Source organism: Lissotriton vulgaris, chromosome 3_1 (genome assembly GCF_964263255.1).
Source record: "Lissotriton vulgaris chromosome 3_1, aLisVul1.2, whole genome shotgun sequence".
NCBI classification, from domain to species: domain Eukaryota; kingdom Metazoa; phylum Chordata; class Amphibia; order Caudata; family Salamandridae; genus Lissotriton; species Lissotriton vulgaris.
In genome coordinates, this window is record NC_141689.1 from 1209926766 (window position 1) to 1209938918 (window position 12153).

The window sequence follows — 12153 nt, forward strand, 5'->3', positions numbered from 1 at the left end:
GACAATCCCGTTATTGTAAATAGTGATGGTGGCTCTGCCTGGAAAGACTTGGGATGGTGAGATGGTGAGAGTTAGGCTGTGAGCGGATTTTCTAGTGGAGGAGACGGTGAGTAGGGAGAAGAACGCTTTTCTCCATTGAGCTCTGCGTGTAGTGTGGAAGATGATATCGGTGTTCAGGGATCCATTGACCGGTGAGAAGTAGGTGTCAGCAAAGGGCGTTTCCGAGTGTGACCTAAGGAAGTTGTGTTTAAAGTGTTTGGCGGCTTTTTTGGTGAGTGATGGTGGGTAGTTGATTTTGTATGTGTGTTTGCCGATGGGGTCCATGTTGCAGGATTAGGTGGGTATGAGAGGATGCAGTAGTGCACTATAGTGGTACCAATGTGCAGAAAACCATGTGTGTAGAAAAACAGGTGCATATAGTAGGATACACAGTAATAAGTTATAAATTACAAAGTGACACTAGTAATCAACCAGCATATCCAGGATGTAAGAGTGAGCAGTAGGGCAAATACATACGGTAAATTGTTCGGTACAAGGTGTAAAAATAGGCATAATACTGATAATATATAATATATAAGGGTAGGGTACAATGGGAGCGTGCACTAATGCACTATAGTTGATAATATTGATAGAGTATAGAGGAAGGATCCAGATATAACAATTTACATGAGTCAAAACTCAAAAATCGAAGGTGACATTGGTTGTCAACCCAAATAGTGTGAGGTAGCAATCTGTGCATTTACAAATGTTCAAAATACAAGTAAGAGTGGCACTAGTGAGGAATCCTAATATACAAGGTAATAATCTGTGCATACAGGTGTTCAAAATACTGATATAGGTATAGTACTACAATGGTATGTAAGCACTCTGTCATATTTAAGGTAGTAATCTGTGCAATACAAATGTTTAAGATAAAGCTAGAGTGTACTAATGCAATGATGGCCAACACTCTATCATGTATGAGGTAGCAGTCTGTGTAGTACAAAAATTCAGAAGAGGCTAGTTGAGCAATATTGCAATAATACAGTAATAGGTAGACATTCTTTCAAATATGAGGTAGTAATCTGACCTAAACAAATGCTAAAACTATAAGTAGGAGTATAATAATACAGACATAGGCCGGCAATCTGTTCTACTAGTCTAAAATACTATAATCCAATAAAAACTAGAAACTAGACTAAAATGGCCGCCAAATAGTTCAGATCAAGCCAGTAGTCCTTTGTTTGTTGCTATGCAGGATGGGAGAAAGAGAAAATAGTCCTCTGTTTGCTGCTATTGCTCTGAGCACAGGGGAAGAGATTCCACTTTCTGTTTAAGCAAACAGAGCTCAAGGCTAGCTGGGAGGAATCTTATCTCTATGTGGGGGAGTTGAGCTGAGCTGAGGGCCACGTGGACGACAGAGGTATGGGGGGATTTATTGTTACAGTTTTATGGCCCCAGCCATTTTGTACAAAGGAGTTAGATTTTTTAGAAGAGATAGATTTTTCAAAAAATAGAGCCGGTGGGTGGGAGAAGTAAATACCTGAGTTTTTGTGCTTCAGTAAATATAGCCAGTAGTATTTTACAGAAGCACTACATTAATCCATGATTGGCTTCCGAGATTTATGGCTACAGTTCAGTGGCTCCAACCATTTTGAACAAAGAGGTAGTTTAAAAAGTTTAAAAGTGAGCCGGAGGGAGAAGTAAATACCTTATGTTTCTGTGTTTTACTGTTGAGTCTGTTAGCAGATTTTTGCATAGTTTTTGTGCACAGAGTGTCTCAGTCCCATCTGATTTGCAGTTTTTGTTGATCCAAGAGTGTCTCAGTTCCTTATGCTCTGCAGAGACAAGTTGAATGTATGTACGTGAACACACATGTCTGGTTCAGGGCTCCACTCCTGTGTTATCCTGGGTAGTGGCGCTAGACTCGTTGCTGTGGAGCATTGCTATGGAGCGGGCGGGCGGTGTCGTCTTGGCAGGCTCCCGGAGCTTCAGCTGCCTCTGCCTGGGGTGCCCTCCTATGCTCCTGTAGTGCTGTGGAGCGGGCGGGCGGTGTCGTCTTGCTCCTCGCTCCCGGAGCTTCAGCTACCTCTGCCTGGGCTCCTATGTTCCTGTGGTGCCGTGAGTTCTCTCTGCCCCCCAGTGCCCCTGGGTCTCCTATGCTGCCGGAGGCTTGGGCCGGCTCACCGGTGCACAGCCCGCGTCTCCTCCGTGTAGCGGGCGGGCGGGGGGGGGCTTGCTTCAGCTGCAGCCGCCCTTGTGATGCGACGGGGGTGTCCTCTACGGCCGCCTCGAATTCCGTGCTGGGCCGATGGAAGCGGGGGTGGGGGATGACTTCAGGCGGGCGAGCTCAGCCGGCTCCCCGAGTTTCAGCCGCCTCTGCGATGCTACGAGGGTGCCCACCACAGCAGCTTCAGCCGCCCTTGCGGCGCGACGGGGGTGCCTTCTTCTCCCGCCGCGAGTCCAATGCTGTGCAGGTGACAGGATGTTCCGCAGTGTTGGCTCCGCAGACTCCGGGAATATCAGCGCTGGGGGTGTCTGCGGCGAGAGTCCGGTCTCGGGACCCTGCAGTCTCCAGCCTCCTCTCATCCGGTCCGTGGCAATCGGTTGCTTTTGTGACTTCTCCGTCACTATATCTGATTGTGTTTCGTTTCGTTTCGTCGTGCTGGTCGTGCTGGTGGTGGTTGGTGGGTGCTAACAGGGATAATGCCCTGAACGGGATCCCAAGCACCGGGAGCTCTTCACCGGAGCTCCTACCAGGCGGCCATCTTGCTGTAGTGTGAAGTAATTGTGGAAGGATTACCATCTTGATCAAGGATGTCCTGCCAGCCATAGAAAGAGGCAAGGTAATCCACCGTGCAACATTATCAATAATGCGATTCATCGTAGTGCCATAGTTGGCTCGGAGTAGTTCATCTCTATCTTTCTCTATGCGGATACCCAAGTACTTAAAATCACCCTCGCACCAGGTGATGGGGTAATCCAATCCAAACTGTGTTGTGGAAGGTGTGAGTGGGAATATGCAAGACTTACCCCAATTAATCTGAACTCCGGAGAGCCTACCAAATCGTATAAATTCCCTGAGAATGGGGTTCAGGTTTTCGCTGGGGTCACGCACATACAAAGTGATGTCATCTGCATACATCGATATTAGTATTTGCCTCTGAAAACAACGTAGTGCGCTGTCCCTGTGATGCTGTCACAGTTTGGTGGCTAGAGGCTCTGTAGCTATCGCAAATAGGAGAGGCGATAGAGGACACCCCTGCCTAGTCCCCCTGGTGACCGGGAATTCAGAGGATAGTCTGCCATTAATAAGTACTCTGGCCACCGGACGCTCATAAAGGAGTTGAATCCAGGAAATGAATATTGCCGGAAAGCCCATCCTCTCCAGGACCCGAAACACATAATCCCATTCAAGGGAGTCAAACGCCTTAGTGGCATCGAGGAAGATGGCAGCCATCGGTTGGTCTTCGTGCTCTGAGTTTAGGACGGAGAAAAAAGTACGTAAATTATGTGAGGTTGCCCTGCCAGGCACAAATCCGGATTGGTTGGGTAATATCAGGGTGGGGAGCAGGAGGCTGATACGATTAGCAATAAGTTTGGCTAGTATTTTAACATCGCAATTTAGCAAGGAAAGGGGCCGATAAGAGTCACATTTGTTCGCAGGTTTCCCGGGTTTGAGTAGCAATGTAATAAGTGCTACCTGCATAGAGGGCGGTAAGGGGCCCACCTCAAGGGCATCTTCGTAGACCTCTCGCAGTACTGGGGCCATAAAGTCTATGTAAGTTTTATAAAATTCTATTGGGATTCCGTCGAGTCCCGTGGCGTTCCCTGACCGCATACCCATAATCGTGTCCCTCACTTCGTCCAATTCGAAAGGTGCACTTAGAAAGGCCCTCTGTGCATCACTAAGCCAGCCAAGGGAGACATCAGCTAGGTAATCTTGCAGTTGAAGATCCCATACTCTGGAGGAAGCGTACAGCGTGCTGTAGTGCATCACAAAGGAATTGAGGATTTGTGCAGTGTCTCGAATCTAAGCATGGGCAAATTTTGCGAATCTCGCGTTCGCAAATTTTGCGGATTTGCGAACTCGCAATCCGCAAAATCCGCGAATTCTCGCGAATTTGCAGATTTTATTTTTTTGTGTTTGCGCGGGTTTCTGCCAGCTCGCGAGGGTTTTGTACAATTTCGCAAATTGCGAACTTACCTGTCGGGTCGCAAGTTTCGCGAACTTGTTGTTTCTACGTGTCCAGCCTGTTTGGGACACTCTTCTTCATCACTGCCACTCTCTGTCACCACTGCCACTCTCTGACTACTCATGCCACCCTCTGGCCCACCCATGCCACCCTCTGTTTCATCACAGCACCCTCTGGTTGTCCAGTCAGTGTACATTATTGTGGCAACGCAAGCACACCTTCCCTGCCTCAAGTGACCTGAATTAATTTGGGGCTGATTAATGTGTCACAGAATATTTTTTTAGCTGGCACCTGCTTCCTTAGTGCTTCCTGATTAGTGATCTTTTGCACTTGCTAAGTGCTTTCATTGTTGCAAAATTAGTTACAACACCTGCCCTGCCCCAACTGACAATAATTAATTAGGGGCTGATTAATGGATTTGAACTTCCAGCCTGGCTCCTGCTTGTCTCCCTTAGCTGTAATTCAGGACCTTTGTGGCATATGTGTAACTATTCTGAGGTTCAGAGCAGGGTCACATAATAGTTGCAACTGGCAACTGAACTCTGGAGGGGCCCCTCAGGAAGCACTACAGGAAATGGCTACTAATGATGAGCCTGAACTTTTGAACCTGGTAAGTAGTTTCAGTTTTGCTAAGATCGTATTTCTGCAATTTTGCACTTATTCGCGGGGCGCGAAGTTGTACTGGGAAGCCGCGAACTCACGCGAACAGTGCGAGCAAAATCCGCTGCTCGCGGATTTGCGGATTTTGCGGGAGATTCGCAAATCTCGCGGATTGCGAATTTACCGAAAATCCGCAAAATCCGCGAGCGAAACGGATTTTCCGCCCATGCTTACTCGAATCACCTAACCCTCCGGGTCTTCGAGTTCCAATATAATGTTGGGTGCACACATCAATTTAATCGTGGCAGCCAAGGCCTTCCCTGGTCTTTCGCCTTCGCCATAGCGGCGTGCGATTCCCTAGTGGCTTCAGCAGTGTACTCAGAAATGTTCTCACGTACACTTGAGAGGGCAGAATCAGTGGGATCTATAGCCAATGAGGCCTCAAGGCATTTAAGTTCCTTTTCTAGTGTCATTAGTCGGGCCACAATGTTCTTTAGAACCCCGGACCCCTTATCAATGCAAATCCCTCTCAAAGTTACCTTGAACGCGTCCCAGATAGTCTCAACATCCTTAACAGAATCCTTATTCCTCTTGAAAAAATCTAAACATTCATCACGCAGCTCTTCTTGAAAGGTGGAGTCAAGCCACATCGTAGGTTGCAGTCGCCAAGCAGTTGTAGGGGGACCTAGGTCTGTCGAACGCAGCGTGATTTCCACAGGGGAATGATCCGAATATGTTCTGGGGAGATGTTGTGGCTGAACAAGCGAAGTATAGAGCTGCGGTGTTAGGAATATATAGTCAAGCCTTGCCCATGAGCGTGCCTGTGCCGTAAAGTGTGTGCCTTCCCTCGTGTCAATTTGCAAATGTCTCCAGGCATATATTAAATTGTGGTCTGTAATTGCCGCACGCAATTCCGGTCTCGCCCTCATGTAATGGTGTGGGGATGGGTGCGACCTGTCCAAGGTAGGATCTAGTGTAGTGTTAAAGTCACCCCCCCAAATGAGGTGATGTGGACCCGTTCCCACTATCGCCGCCCATAGCTCAATGAAGAACTCAGGATCATCAATGTTGGGACCGTAGCAGCATACCAACGTGACTGCGATGTGTCCTAGTCTGCCCCACATCATGCAGTATCTCCCCTGAGAGTCTACCTTGGAACCAGCCATGGTAAAGGGTGTACCTCTCTTTACTAAAATCGCTGTACCCCTAGCGTATGTTGAGAAGGATGAGAATACTGTGTGAATTGCCCACCTGCTGGCAAAGGTGTGAGCAGTCTGCGCCCTGAAGTGAGTCTCTTGGAGAAAGGCTATGTGCACCGAGTGGCGGTCCAGGTATAATAGAACATGTCGCCGTTTCCTGGGGCCCCCCAGCCCCTTACATTCCACGTTAAAACATTTAAGTCAGTGTCCCCCATGAGTGGTGTAGGTTCTTATCCTTTAAAGGCTATCTGGTATAGGCCAACAACCAAGTACTCCGGGCCTCAAAGTAACATACATACCGGTGGTTGTTTGTAGATCAGTGCTCATGTGTACAAAATGCACTGCGAGAATGCCTTCTCACACATCATTATCACAAAATCCTATCGTATCAAGGTGTAGCAACTCTTCGATAGTCATCGCGCACAAGATTATCTCGTAAATTGTAAACAAACATTCTTTCCCTCCCCCCCTCTGAAACAACCCCAGATATTCAAAAATAGAAACATCTACAATAACGTCAACTGTCAATGCGATAAGCCCCATCCAATACTGTGCAAGGTTTCGCATCCCGTCCTCCCTCCATTGCAAAAACATTGTGCTTATCCAATCCCATATCAAAATCCAAGACAGATCAGTGTGCAAGTCTAAATTATAGCATATGTTATTCACTCCTGTACTTAAATGTCGGAGTTCATGCCTCAAATAATCAGCTTCATACATTGCCGAGAGTAGATCAACCGAATCAGGGATGATAGTACAAAAAAAGCAATTCTCTCCAAACAGCTCAACACCACCCCCCACCCACTGAAACATCCCCAACTTGCCAGCAGCCCCATCCCTCCCCACTCCCTCAGCAACCCCAAAACAACCCAACATTTGCATTAGCGTCAACAAGTACATTGGGGTATACCCTATGGAGTACGGCCTAGGTGCGCACCTAGCCACCCCCCACATCTCGCCCTTCGTCCTGTTCGGCCACATTTGGGCGCATTCAAGGGAGGGGGGGGTGGTGCCTGGAATATGTTACCACCAACAGTCCAGTGCCCGTCCCTGGGACCCTCGAACAGCAACCGAGTCTTCTTTCATATGAATCACTCCAATGGGCCTCTAGGTAAAACTCATGGAATAGCTCAGTACCCCGGTAAGCAGCGCCTTACAATACTCATCTTCATTTGCCGAGTGGAAATCTTCCTGTCTCTCATCGCCATTGCGTCTATTCCCAGCACGCTCTCGTCTCAATGTCTTCAAAAAGTCTTCCACCTGTTGTGGGTTTGTAAAGAAGTGTTGCTTAGCTTGATGCGTCACTCTCAATTTTGCTGGGTATAACAGCGCATAGTCCACTTGTAATGTTCGGAGCTTTTTCTTGACTTCCAGGAATTTGCGTCGTTGTTCCTGCACTACAGGCGTGAAGTCCGGGTAAATGGAGAAACTGACACCTTCACACGTGAGGTTTTGGTTGGTGCGTGCAGCTCGCAATGCAGTATCTCGAGCGCGGTAATTTAGGAGCCTTGCAATGATGGGTCGTGAAGGGGCTTCAGGCTTAGGCCTCGGCTCAAGCGATCGGTGCGCCCTTTCAACGATAAATTGTTTGGAGAACGCATCAGGTCCAATCGCAGCGGTGAGTATTTTCTCCACGTATTCTTCCATGCGCCCGTGTTAGTGGATTCCGGCACGCCTATTATGCGAATGTTATTCCGACGGCTGCGAGCTTCCAACTCCTCATTCTTTGCTGCGATAATTCTGAGGACATTGTCCATTCTCGAAAGTTGCGCTGTGTTTGAGGCCGTGGTGTCGTCCTTTTCGGATATACGCCTTTCAGTTGCAGTGATGCGTTCTTCCTGAACATCCATTTTTTGTACCATAGCGTCCATTCTTGATGACATCCGGTTGACTTTGTCCACTATTGTGGCAAACCCCTGCCTCATTTCTTGCATCATCTGTTGCAGTTCAGACTTGGCGGAGTTAGTACCCATTCCTGTCGTAGAAGGGCTCTGAGAGCTCCCTGCGTCAATGTGCGCTAAGCAGCCCCTTCTTTGATGTGGTGGATTCGAATGTCAGTTTGGGTTGCCGATTGTCTGGTTTGCCCATGGTAGGTCTCTTGTAGGGACTGGTCACGGTAGGTGAGAGTTGCTTTTCGCGGTCTTCCCGGTGAGGGCCGGGGCCTGTACTCATGAGTAAGAGCCACGCGTTCTGGTGTCTCCGCCTTTAATATGTTGAGGCACCTGGGCAGTTTATATCAGTTTTGGGACGCTGGCTAGTATATATGTTCAATGCTCGTCTCTGGCGGAGTAGCCACAGTATTGTACAGCCCAGCGGCAGTCGCAGCTAGTTAGGTGGAGATGGGAGGTTGGTGAATTTGTTCTCTATTCCTAGCTCTACTGTCCAGGGAGACAGGGAAATGTCGTGAGTGGTCTTCTGTAGTCCCAGGTATCAAATACAACCTGCCCACGTGGCTCAGCAAGCAGCCCCTTATATCTCTAGTTAGGGAGAGCAGGAACGTGAGGCAAAATGCGGCAAATCAATACTTTGCGGCGAACTTCGGCAGGCCTCATAGTAGCGCACAGTTCGGCGACCCCCGCATCGTGAGCAGGCAATTCCTCAAGGTATTACGCAGTAATCAACGGCCTTTCGGGCCAGGCGTTCCGGCGGTTCTATTTATGAACAATGGTCTCCTGTAGAATCCGCTGCGAGAGCGGAAGCTCGCTTGGCTGACCCCGCAGATGCCGGCGTCTCACTCCACCAACCAACGTCTCAGTTAAATCCTGGTATCCTGCCGGGAGGCGCAGACAGCTCTCCCTGAGGGGGTCTAATTTCTACAGCAGGGGGGCCGCGCCGCTCTCAGGTCGGATCACGCTGCCGCCGGAGCCCGATTTACAATGTCCAGGAGCGGAGGGGGTGGGTGTTTTAGCTTTCTCAATCCCCGCTGCGAGGTCTGCAGGCCATGTAAATGTTTCAACGCCCTGTTACAGGGCTTCAGTAGTCTAGTAGTCCCCCTACCAGGCAGCTCGCCTTTCCCAGTGTCCAGTCGCCCCCCGCTTGCCGCACAAACCTTGATTTGGGGAGATACAGGCGTCGCTGTGGCCAGTAGTATTGTTTATTACTCCTCCATTTCTCCCGGGCACCGGTCCCCAATCAGCGCCGAAGGGAGATCGCTTCCCTGGGGTTCTCTCTCAGAGACCTGTGTGCCTCGTGGTGCGCCGCGGTCTGTCGTAGGCTGCAGGTCCCACCAGCGCGTCCAGTCTAGCACCAGCTCAGCCCTCGGTTAAAACTCCGCTTGTCATAACTTCGTGGCGGTAAGGCGTGGAGCATTGAAACTTTCACCGAGGCGGCACATCGGTGTTTTCTGCATCCGTGGGTGGTTTGGACGGGCAAAGGAGTCGGATAAACAGGATAAATGTTGGAGTTTGTTTCCAGGCTGCAGGAGCCTCACATGAGTGCGGCCTTTCTGCTTGTGCGCCCTCTAGCGTCCCCCACAAATCCAGAAACATTTTACTTTAAAAATGTTAATAAGACAGGAATGAAAAATATGTTGACTAATACTAAGCAAATTTATTCTGCAGCCTTTTATGCTCAATTGTCCATATTAGGCTTTGACTTTTGGAAAAGACAACATTGAGAAAAAAACTATTTGGGGCACAAAAGACTGGCAGGTACAAGGTTTAGAAGCATTATTCAGAACCTGCATCATTCCAGAACAAATACTGTTCTTAAATGAAACTGTTCAACAAACATCTTGTCTTGGCCTGGTTAAGATAAAAGATTTAAACAAACCATCCATACCTAAGCCCACACCTGATAGTAATAGAACTACAGATGAGGAGGTAAACGTAAATTATATTTTAAAAGAAAACAGAAGTAATCCTGAATGGAAAAAAAAGGTTAATCTAGCCTACAGACACGAATAACTGTCAAGATAGATTCCTGAACAAGACACAAGGGTTTTCAATAACTAGGCCAGATCCAAGATATGTCTAGAGACACCATCCAGGGATAATAACAACTTACAGTGTAAGAAAACTGTGCCTTGAATGGCTACAAAAATCCACACTCCCAGAAATAAAGCAATACTTAACTTTACTTAAAGATGGCATTGATTTGAGAGAATTCTTACTGGGACCTCGCAAACAATGTCATAAACGTTTCATATACGCCGGTATTTACCCTTCTTACAATGAAGCTTGGAAAGTCACGCAAATGGAAACTGCAGAACGAATACGAGAAATTGATCATATTAATTTAGAGAAAGCACTCTCTGTAGTTGACAATGGATTAACAACTCTGTCGTCCAGAATTTACTCTTTGGACCGCATCGTATCCTCTGCCATAGACATAATGGAACAAGACTTGTTAATGTTACAACATGGCCAGTCTCAATTACGTTCTATAATGCTGCTAGGCTGGACGTTACAAAACCTTCGTTCTGGCTATGTGCCTTGGCGTCTAATCAACACTACGTCATTATTTACTGTATTTAATGTTACAGATAAACAAATCTCTTTGGCACAAAGGGGAGCAGACTATATGGTGCTGAGCATAGAAAAACTGGAGAGATTACCATTAACCGTTTCTGAGAAACCAGCCATTGAATGGATAATACAGGGCACCATCACGATACCAGTGACCATTTTCCAGTTTTAGTATTGCTTAAAACACATACCATCAGGCCTGTATGAAAGGTTAGGTAAAGAGTACATAAAGTCGACCTGGGATTTAACATACACACACAAATGTTGGAGTGTGGGAAAGGAGGTATTTCTTAGTGGTAAAAACTGTAAAACCACATTAAGCTGTACACTTCTGTGTCAAGGCATTAATTTACATGGAGCCTGTGATGGTTTTTCAAACAACTTACATGCCACTTGCGGAGTTCCCCGGCAGCAGTGATAGATCCAATTTTTAGGCAGCTTTCCAATGGAAGCTACATAATGCTTAATGATCACAGCTGTTGTGGAATGATGCCAGGAACAGCCTATCTGGTTAGTGTGTCAGCCAGGGTCACTTGTTGTATGCAAGTATTGTTTCCAAAAACTAAGACAGACGGGGAGTCACCACTATGGCCTTCACTGAACATCTCTTCTATACGAATTGATACTTTAAGCAGAATGAAAGCCATTCTTTTTTTTAAAAACTGTGCCACTGCCCTTGTCCAGAGAGACGTATGATCTGCAAGTTGCAAGGTCCTCTGCAGAGCTACATGCATTATTATCAACAAACTGCCCCATGCATTTCGCAGAAATGTTAGGTCATATCTTAAACATGTCTGATACCAGCGGTATTGTGCATGTATTTAAGACGATTTTTTCGGGACTGTTAGCACTCTTTGAAGCAGTCCTGGGCATTTTTCCTAACTTCGTGCAGTCTGTGTTTGGTGGCCTGCCTCTCATCTTGGGACTCGTAGCAGGGATACTATTTTTATTTCTACTGCTTGGTTATGGCTAGTCCAGTCACCAGCGTTACCCAAATTACCATGGAGAATGCTCATCTGGCAATGCAGTATCATGAAAGAATAACACAGATGCTTGGCTTGGCTCGTTTGAGAGATCTGAATACCACATGGTTCCTGTCATTCAGACCAATCTGGCAAGATTGCATCTTACCTGTTCTACGATGCCTGCTTTGTGGAGAGGAATGCGATTTAGTTATCTGTCTAACACTTCAATTGGCAATGCCAATGGATGTTGACGCTTTACTGGGTCCGGTAACAGCTCATGTATTGTGTTGCCCCCAACGGCTACCAACCCTGAGGACAGCATTCATTGAGATCTCACTGGCAATTCCAGCTGAAGGTGTGATACGACCTGCAGGCGCACGGGTACCATCTACGACGAACATTGCTAACACGACTGACGCTGACGGCGATGCTTCTCATCTGTGTACGATTGATCTACTTAATGAAGTGGTTCAACTTTCATCTACTGTGGTAGACGATTTCTTTGCCAGCCTAGACGACTTAATGTTTTCTCCTGACACCGAGAATAACTTTTGAAGTTAGCACACAGCGTTCTTTCAACTCTGAAATTCGACCTTCATTTTTTTCAAAACAAAAGCTTCTAACTTTGGAGCTCTATTTATCTACAATTTGATTTGACTTTTTTCCAAAACACAATGAACTTTGGCACAAAGCAATCTGCTTAAAGTAGAACTATTCTTAGAGAACAAGAATACTTTGAATACTTCCT

The 12153-nt window shown here is 47.2% G+C and overlaps 1 long non-coding RNA gene across 1 annotated transcript in view; it reads left to right on the forward strand.

Annotated features, from left to right (window-relative positions):
- The first annotated feature begins 1314 nt into the window (after positions 1 to 1314).
- The window catches only part of LOC147727658 (uncharacterized), an 85802-nt gene continuing 74963 nt past the window's right edge, over positions 1315 to 12153 (forward strand). The window contains exon 1 of the long non-coding RNA XR_015309336.1: positions 1315 to 1402. This is a non-coding gene — a long non-coding RNA (uncharacterized LOC147727658). The remainder of the gene's footprint in view (positions 1403 to 12153) is intronic.